The following is an 11,267-nucleotide window of genomic DNA, read 5'->3' as shown; positions in this document are numbered from 1 at the left end:
TATCTGAGTTGTTTAATTATGTTGTGTTCATTTTAGAAATGTTCAAATACAGAAAATAAATAGCAAACAAGACTGGAGCTAGATCAAAGGTTATTTGGGTCAAAAGTCAGTGTCAAATCTCAAGATTTTGGCTCTATAGATATACATATATCCCTATGTGTAATAAAAAAAATCTTGTTGTGTAATACACAGATTGCACATATATATAAGGATATCCATATATCTGTAGAGACAATAGCCTGTGATGCATGTTGTTAAATTGCATTATTCATTATTGACTATTTTAAGTTGCAAAGTTTTGATTGAATTAGAAAGGAATAGACTGACAATAACTTCTAATTAGTCCAGGTCAATCAAGGTCTACAGGTAAAAGCTCTTAGCAACTCCACTTAGTGTTTGGAGCAATAGCACACTAAAGGAATTAGGATTGCTTGAATATAAAACAATAAACTAACAAAATACAACTAATAAAGTTAGATTTTCCACTAGGTTAGACTATATACATACTAAAAAATGAATTTTACTGCAATTACTCTGATGACATGAGAATCACATGCTATGGTCAGCTTATTTACTACTGGATGCTATTTTGAACTCCAGTCATTTTTTATTGACTTCAAATTCAATCAATGTACAATATGTGTACATGTACACTATACAATGTATATGAATGTGCTATTTGTGCATGAATATGATTGTATAAGAAACACCTAGGTCTTTCATTATACATGTTTCTGATTCATTTGATTCAGAGGCAAATTCACGGCTGGACATCATATTATATGGTTCATTAACAAGCTATCATGTACATGTACAATGTACATGTACATCACAAATTTAACTAAGGGAGCTGTCTTCATTATCTACACAGAAAATATATACATAATTGCATGTTAGACATTCAGAACTTTTAACACACATTAAACCGCCTTATTGCAACCTCAACCCCATTCTTTCTTTTATTTTTTTTTTAAATTTCTGTAATCCTTGAAATCATATAACCAAATGTTTATAGTTTCACCAGAAATTTATCATCATGTTTTTAACGAACATGGAGCTTTTCCAACATAAATATCAGAAATATACATACAATAACATGTATTAAGTTTTATACTCGTTTATGGCGGTACATGGTGATTTTTTAACTAATAGATATGTATACATGTATACACATATGATATTGAACAAAAATGCATATTATGTCAAGTTTGCTCTCCGTGCTTATTTTACTTGATTTATTATTATATTTCATTTGGACCTTTATAAAACAAGTTATATGGTTATCCAAGGCAAGTCAAATATCGTCTGAGATATTTATTTTAAAAAATATCACCAGAGATTTCCATGTAGATAACCATTTTTGTCTCTATCTAGTACGATGTGTCTTGTCTATTTCATTATTTATCAATACCATTATTTATATATCTGGTACATTTTTGTACAATTTATTATCTTGTCTAGTACGATGTATGGTATCGCAACACGTATTTTATACGAAGTTTAAATACCATTCCCACAAAAATCCCTCCGGTGGCCCCCGGAAATTAGGCAAAGCATAGTCAACCGATCGCCGTATTGTAAACACTCAAAATGACCGAATGGAAGTATTGTTTACACGACGATAATATATATATATTGTTCTGGGGGACTCTTTAACTTCATCACATAACAAAACATTCACTTGTTCATGATAAGTAACAAGTTCTTCCGTAGAAGTTCCTGCTAACATGAGCGACACACTTTTGACTGGGCAAGCCATTTCGTTTGGTCTGGAAAGTCACGTGATCGTGTACGATTGAAAATGAATATTCAAACACTCTGGATATCGAACTTTTAATCATTAATTTCTTTTGAACTCGGGACTTTTTGGGTGTGTAATTAGGGGAAAGTTGATAACTTTTTATAAGATATGTACCCTTATTTTCTTTTGTTGATTTACGGACACTGAAAGATACGGATTATGCGGCTTTAAAGTAAGTGAGCTACACGATGTTACATGGAATTTCTTGAGATATGCGTCAATGGTGTATAGAGCCCATTTATTAAAACAATCACGGTTTAAAAAAAGGGTCCGTTTTTCCGGAGTTCATACCCTTGATACTATAATATATATAGGTATACTGTTGGTTAAAAATTTTCGTGTCAGGTCCCTGTGCCACAGTAGGGGTATGGTTGTGGTGGTAGGGGGTTGGTTTCGCTCCCTAGAAACTGACGGGAAATTATTTCACAAAATTAGAACAGTGGTGATTTTATATACATGTACATATAACCGTATTATACCTAACTTCAACTGACCAGTGCTCGAACAAATAACACGGATTTTAGCTGTAAAAATTAAAGTTGTATGGTCTATCACTTTCGCTCTTTTTGTCATAGTAAAAACTGTATAGGTGATATACACATTTTTCTCCGTCTGCTCGAGGTTTAAACTTTCTAATTTTACCACATTTTATAAAGTTGCGGCACTGGAAGTGTTTTAATTATAAAATAACAAAAATCTTTTTAACGTGTACACGTGAAAAATAGGCTCGAAAGATGTCGAATCATTCCGAACTCTTCCGAACATCGTCGCGAAAATCTCGAAGTAACACGAGAGTTGTAAACCAAGAGAAATGTCAAAATTTTTTCGTAAACAAAACACGTGATCGACCTCAGCAGACTGGATCTACAAAGAAACTAATGCTAAAACATTACAATTTTTGATACACACAATATTGAATTACGGCAATGTGTGAATGAGATGTTTCAAAAATCGCTCTGTGGACATAAACCAGCACGATTTGTTCATATTAGCCAGAAGGAAAACGTAAACAAACACATGTGCGCTTACGCTTGTTACCTGGATCTCCACGTGCAGGACATGTGGACGTCAGTCACGTGATACGATTCGGAATTCCGACAAAACACGAAGGTGCTGTATATGGCGGAGATTGAAGGCGTTTTATTCAAAACCAGGAATATACGATCCCTAGATTTCGGCTCTCTTATAGACTGACATATGGTTTTTGGGAGCTAAATCATCAAGTTACATGTCCATGTTCAAATATCAAATGTTAAAACGACATATCGTTACAGTGAAAATTACCAGAAATACAACTTTAAAATGGTATGCAATGGTTAAATTTTGTTTTATTTCAACTAAGACAAACTTATGGCAAACATTTCACCGAAATTAAAATTAAGTTCACGTGTTGGTTTTTTACACTGTACGCCAGCGAGTCAAAGATCACTGTCAAAATGGTGGAAATTGCGTAAGAAGGTACCAGTCCTCTGACACCTTAATAAAAAATTAAACATTGTATATATGACAAATTTTCTACCTATTCTGGTCTATTTAGATGTCTCTTTCTAAAAAAACAACAACAAAAATATTGTCTATATCCACAACCTGTTCATATTCGACAAAAAAACAAAGTAAACTATTTCGTGAGTAATACACCGGAAATCCTGGATAAACACGCGTTTTAACGGGTCGGGAAGTGAACCAAAATTGAGAAATTTACTTTTTTCTTTACTAAGACCAAAAACATGTTATAAGTGCTATTTTAGATATTTTTCTATCATTTTAACATATTTATTTGTATTTTTAATATTTCTAACTTTTCATGCGACGTTGTTTATCTTGGTAATCGTAAGTGTTTGCCGATTCAAAATCCACATTTGCTTGAGGTATTTTGGTGAAGTCTTATATTATCTTCGACATGATTCAAACATAACCACATTTAACAACTTGGTAACCGGAAATATATAGACTATTCTAATACATATCCGAAATTGTCAATATGCATAAAATTATGTTAGGCATATAGTCGGTCACATCACATGTATTATACTTCATACAAATATTTTTTTTTTCTGACTGTACAAAAATGTTAGCCAGTTCATTCAGGCACGTCAATCTCCGATCTCAACTCTACCGTATATATATAGGCAAGCCTTGTTCAGGCACATCTATATACACCATTTACCTTGTATTATCCTATTAGGTGTTCTGACTTCAACAGCTCGTCAAAAATTGCCAAAAACTCTCTTTATTTGATTGTTGGGAATAGCCCAAAGACTGAGCCTTGGGGTATACCATATATGTTTGAAAGAAGAACTATAACCTTCTAACACTATTCTTTGGTATCTATCAGTTAGATAACTTTCGAACCATTTACAGAATTTATCAGATTTTTCGTATTTTCTTAGTTTATATAGTAAGCCTTTATGCCAAACGGTGTCAAAGGCTTGACTAATATCTAAAACACAAGTCTAATATCTTTACCATTATCAAGGTTTTTGGTCCTTGTATCGTAAATTTATGGATAAAAGTTGATTGACTGTCGAGTCGCCTCGCTGAAACCCTGATTGGTGTTAACTTATGACCTGATGTGTAGTGATGAAATTAAAGACATATCTAAAAATATTTTTTTTTCTATAATCTTGGAGAATACTGAGGTTATCGAATTAATCGCCTGTAATTAGTTGTATTGGATACATCACCTTTACCTTTATAAATAGTTGTAACATTTGATCTTTTCCAAGTAATAGGAATGCTACCAGTAGTAATAGTTTTATTAAAAAGAATATTTAAGGGTCTAATTATAGAAGGATATATATATTTTATAAATTAAGGGGCTATTCTATCTGGACCAGCTGGTTTATTTTTATTAATGATTTGAATCTGGTCTATAATATCAGTGTTAGTAATTGTAATATCAGACAGTATTACATGACTAAGGGGAGGTAAATCCTGTTGATGAGTACATTTGTATCGTCTATATAGTTAGATATTGAAGTGAAAAAAAATATTAAAGGGACAATTCACTCAGGCTAATTCTTTTACATAACCAAGAGGCAAAATATGGCATAAATGTATTGTTCTATATTTCTTATGAAACATTTAACTCAATATATTGACAAATTCCACGTTATTTTTAAGTATTTTAATTGATACCGTTGTAACTACAAATCGTTGATCAATACGATTAAGCAGGTACAGTATGTACTCTGTACCCATTCCCGAGCCAAAGTCACGCACGTTAATTATAAACATATGAACTACATAACCACTGAGGAGGTAATAAAATGATTCTTAGGCAAGACAATTCATCTAATAAGGTAAACCACTACTGTCAGAGCGATTTGAGCAGTTCTAGACAAAAGTTGCATTACTCTACGAGCAAGGGACAGGGTTCTATGGCAAGCCAAGTTACTTTTTATTCTTTTATTCCGATATCGGAATTGAATTTCCGATGATATCGGAATTAGAATTCTCGATATCGGAAATTCTAATTCTGATATCGGAATTAGAACAAAAATTCTTGATATCAGAAATTCTAATTCCGATATCGGAAATTCTAATTCCGATATCGAAAATTCTAATTCCGATATCGGGAATTAGAAAACAATTTCTGATATGGGAAATTCAATTTCCGATATCGGAAATTCAATTTCCGATATCGGAAATTCAATTCCCGATATCGGAAATTCTCTCTACTCATTATTTGCATTGCAGATTATACTTCATTTCCGATATCGGAAATTGAATTCTCGATATCGGAAATTGAAATACCGATATCGGAAATAGAATTACCCATATCAGAATTTGTTTTCTTATTTCCGATATGGGAATTAGAATTTCCAATATCGAAATTAGAATTTCCGATATCAAAAATTAATATGAATTCCCGATATCGGAAATTGATTTCTCGATATCGGAAATTGAATTCCCTATATCGGAAATTGAATTCCCGATATCGGAAATTAGAATTTCTGATATCGGAAATTGAATTTCTGATATCGGAAATTAGAATTCCCGATATCGGAAATTGGAATAAAAAAGAAACTTGGCTTGCCATAGGGTTCGGCATACAAGATATTCGACCACAATGTGTAATGGCGGACAGCGAGCGAGTTTGAAAGTTTCACACACATTTCACCACCATGGGCTTTTCGAGCATATCACGGTAAAACCGACTGATCTAATTTCCATTAGAACCGGTTTTTCCCCGATATATGTACAAATTTTAATGTTGTCTTAGATTGAATTGTCCCTTTAAAGACATCAGCTTTCTCTAATGGATGGATTGGAATTTTATTATTTACTTTGAAAGGTGGTGACTTTTTAACTTTATTATTTAGTGAAAAAATTGATTTGGTTATTCTCCACCACTTACCTGGAGGGATGGATTTATCAGTTTGCAGTTTAGAAATAAAATTAGTTTTAGCTTTTCTTATAAGATTGATAGATTTATTCCGAATTTCCCTAAATGCTTCCCAGTCCTGAACTCGCTACATGCTTTTCTGTGAATTCTGTTTTTTTTCCTAAGACATAGCCTAATTTCATTATAATTAGTTATCCGTGGTTTATCAGATAGGCATATTGTAACTGTTTTGCAAGGAATATATTTGTCAACAACATCATTTAGAATTTGTAGAATATTTTCATTTATATCATTAACGTTATTTGAATGGCCAATAAATGTATCCCAGTCTATTATTTTATGTTAAATCTGTTGGTTGGTTGGTTGATAAGTCAGTCCAACTGTGTCTATGTGGTGTGTTGCGTTTGTAAATGTCTGTATGTTACGGGAGATTGCAGTATACTTGTGTTCTATTTCTTTGAAATAGTGGAATCATATTGCCCTTATTTAAAATGCTATCTCACTAACACATGTTCCTGGAGCATATCATTGCAAGAAATATTATCTCTAATGTTGATAGTCATGAATGGCATGAAGTGCGAAGCTTTTCTAAGGTAACACATACATGAAAATATAAGAAAAAAAACCCACAATCTTCCAAATTTAATCATACACACTGACAGCTTCATTTTGCGGCCGCCATTATTTACCCACTGTAAAAAATCCCATCAGCGTGATTGCGATGCTTTGAAGTCAGCTCATTATACAATCAAGCGGTTCAAACGCTATTATAATCCAACGAATGTAATCTTCATCCGACAGAAGCTGAGTATTATTGCTCTTTATTTGCAAGCGTTCAAGTCATTTGGAAGAAACACAGACTTTCGCCTCACTAACGACAATTAATTAGTCCCCAACATAAAAATAAATTTGACGTTTCGACCTAATACCACAACTGTGAATAGTAAACTACAGTATGTTAACTTTAATGAATATATTTGTAATTTTAAAATAATAAAATAAATGATTTAATAAAATTTGAATCGAACGAAACGTTGAACGTTTAGATGTTCAAAAAGCATGAGGCGGTTCGTCTGGGGCAAATTGAAAGTCGAAAACAGTAAAAACATCGACATTTCGGACTTACATCAAAATTGTTCAAAAATAAAATACAGTGTGTTTATTTCAATGAATACTTTTGTATTATTTAAATAACAAAATGAATCAATTAATAAAACTCGAACCAAACTTAATTTTGATATAGACTATGAATTACCTATGGTGCGAAACGTCTGGGACATATCGACTCAACGGGCAATTTTGTGTCGAAACGTCGGAAATTCTGCTGAATATAAACAAATCAGATTTATCCATCCATGCAGAAGAAATGAACGTCAATCGTGATATGTTTATTCCAAAGAAGGTGATGTTTATCTGACAAATCACAAACCATGTCAACCACTTCATCGCGTAGTTGATAATGTTTATTCCAAAAAAGGTGATGTTAATCTGACAAATCACAAAGCTTGGTAACCAACTCATCGCGTAGCTGATAATTTCTATTCCAAAGAAGGTGATGTTAATCTAACGAATCACAGACTATGTCAACCATCTCATCACGTAGTTGATGTACCAGATGATGGGAATTGTTTCTTTTCGTGTGTCAGTTACTTAATGCATGGTGATTTCAATCACTAAAATGACCTTAGGCTCATGTGAACATAGATACAACAACTGGGATTTCTTTAAGACCATGACAAGTATACACACAATAGAAACCTACCGGACTGCAATGATAAACAAGTGTTGGTGGGTAACTACCGACACCAGTAAATAGTTTAATGTACGCAGATATACTGTACAATCAGAACTTGAATGGTTAAAAAAGCAAAATCCATCCAGGCACCTTGGTAAACGGAGAAAGATTGTGTCATGGGGTTGACACCTCTGACGAGGGCTGGATCTCAGGATGTTCAACGTTTACAAAGGCTGTGTGAGGAAACCAGGAATCAGAATTATGAATTGTTTTCACAGGAAGCTTTCCAGACCTTGTTAATGAAAATTGAATCCCATTCTATTGACAACGTCATTGAAGAGTAAACATGTATCAAAATGTTGCAGACATGCGCTGTATATGCACGTATTTCCAACGAATATCATCTTGCACCTTTTGAAATTTATTGTCATTTGTTTAACGTGCGTGGCTTTGGCTCGGGTATGGGTACAGATAATATATGTACCTGCTTAATCGTATTGATCAACGATTTGGAATTTCATCGGTATCAGTCAAAATACTTAACGCTGTGTCGGAATTTGTCCATATTTCTTGTTATATGTTTCATAAGGAATACAGAGCAATACATTTATGCCTCTATGAATTTGCCTCACTGAATTGTCCCTTTAAGGGATTGGGACGGCTGGTTTGTCCGTTATAAGTATAATGTGACGGGGTGATATATATCCTATATAAATGGATGTAGATATCAATTTACTATTAATCAAAATTAATCTAATGCATGCAATTTTTTTTCATGAAATCAAAATTAAATTCTTGTGTAAATCCCAGTTTCTGAATTGGCAACATTATATAAATACTACCTGCATTAGAATGTGACAGTGCCTAGTGTCACCCCGAGGATGTCACTGTTACCCGAGGCGAAGCCGAGGGTGACAGTGATATTCCGAGGGGTGACACTAGGCACTGTCACCCTCTAATGCAGGTAGTATTTATTTTATTATACCAAAAGTCTAGAAACCAAACTAGTTTTCAAGTATTTGTAATCTATTGAAACATTTTAACTGATTTTAGCAAAAGTCGAACAGTCACCGTCGGCAGTAGATTAGTTTATCAGCTTCTACTCAGTAGCGCTAACTATCATTGCATTATAAAAAAGAATACTCACAATAAACATTTAGTGAAAATTATTGTTGTCTTGTCTCCTGCGTTTGTCTAAATCTTAACGTTTTTGTAAATTTCAATGAATTTTTATTTCGTCCCGTCGTCTGTTTACAACATTAGCAACGTCACGAAGACGCTTGAAATCGCATGTCTTCCGTTCACCTAATCACCGACGGGTTCATAAAAACCAACATATAGCGCCTTGACGGTAAGCGAAAAGACGTGAACGGAAAGCTCCATCCTTAATATGATTTTTTTTATTGATAAACAGACTAACTTGGCAAAACTATTACAAAATAGTTCCAGATAAATTTTGGAGCGTCGCTTTAAAAAACAAAGATGGCGTCGAAAAAAGAAACGAGTGCACATCTTTTTAGGGCGGTTAATATTTTGCACTGTCAAAAATACACTATCACCCGTTGCTAGGGGGTTGCTGCGAACGTGTCTATTGTTTCCTATTGTTCTAATGCTACCTGCCGTGTGATAGTGTAAAATACCAAATATCTCTCGACCAATCAGAATGCAGGATTCTCACTTGAGGTATAATATATATAGTAAATAGTTTAATTATTAATAGAAGTAATAATATTTGCTTCTATAATACAGTTATATATGGTTTTATAATAAACATATTTTTACTTTATCTACCATCCATTTTCTCAATAATTACACAATTTTTTGAATTAGTTTTAGCTTAAGGAAATAATCCTATACTTGTATTTAATATTTCCATCTCTCTCTTCTTCTTTTCCTCTTCCTTTCCCTCTTCTGCTTCTTCTCTGTGTTTATGTTTGTTTGATGTTTGTGATGATGAAAGTTTGTGTGAGTGTATTTATGTGTCGGTATATTTTTTCTTTCCATTTTTTTTCCAAATATTTTTTAAACTATTATATATACATATCTTCTATGGTCTTTTTTTTCTCTTTTTGTTTTTTATATTAAACCCAGTATGATTGAGAGAGAGAAAGTCACAGTGAGTTAGTTGAATTAGTAGTGATCACAGAATTGAAAATGTTGGGGAGGAAGTATGTATAAATGCGTGTAATTATTATATATATATTTACTTTATTGATGAGATGATGAAATGACACTTTGGAAAATAAAAGAATTACAAAAAAAACCATAAATCTACATAACTGTCTAAGTGAAAAACCATGCACGGTTGTATAGGAATGTGTTATCAGACAAGATAGTTGTATTTATTTCTGTTATTCGAGTTTGTTAATTCTTTTTGTACCACCACAATTGTATAAACATGTGATGTAAAACAAGGGGTTTGATTCCATAAAATGTCTTTAAAATGATTATATAAAATCTACTTTTTTTGAAAATATAGTAAATTCATAAATGCTTCATCAACGTCTGTATTCTTTTGGCATTGGAATCGTATTGTAACAAGCCGAAATCACTTGACAGTTTGTAAATAAGAAAACAAGATTACTCAATACCATGGTCTGAAAGCGGAGTATATTACATAAACATAAACGGGTGTCATATTCCAATACATTTATTCCTTTTAGCATTGATATTTATATTAACCCGTGTCTTCATATATTAATCTGTCTGAGACAGAAGTAATAAATAGCTATATTTATTTCAGAACATAATACCCTATAGTGATTCTACAGAGCAAAGTACATTGAAGCGATGTTTTCTACATGTTAACCATTGTTTTATCGTTTTTGTTGTTGTTGTAAATCCCCGTCAACATTCCTTTGATTTTTTTGGCCCTGTAGGTAAGGCGTTAGAATTGTATTCAATTAAATCATTTCTTAAATTAATCAAATTTACTTAATTAAATATCTACTGTATGATATCTTTAAATGCGACTAAATTTAGGATATTAATTTTTCTCATCAGTTAAGTAGCGACAATAATGTCGTGAAGTTATAATGCTATTACTGGGACGTAAAAATACCGTTTTCATGACGTCATACAATTGTTGAGCATGTGCAAAGATCTCGTGTAGATTGTCTTTACCCTAGAGTGTGATAGAAAAATCTTTCACCGGTAAAACTGTCGATATCCTGTCTGGGGTAAGAGAAAACTCTATCTTACACAGGGGGGTGTAATCTTTCACTCGGGATGAAATATCCCTGTCCACTTGACAAACCCATGTAATCTTTCACTCGGGATGAGATATCCCTGTCCACTTGACAGACCCATGTAATCTTTCACTCGGGATGAGATATCCCTGTCCACTTGACAGACCCATGTAATCTTTCACTCGGGATGAGATA

The sequence above is a fragment of the Argopecten irradians genome, chromosome 4 (genome assembly GCF_041381155.1).
Source record: "Argopecten irradians isolate NY chromosome 4, Ai_NY, whole genome shotgun sequence".
In the NCBI taxonomy this organism is placed as follows: Eukaryota; Metazoa; Mollusca; class Bivalvia; order Pectinida; family Pectinidae; genus Argopecten; species Argopecten irradians.
This window is presented reverse-complemented; position numbering follows the sequence as displayed.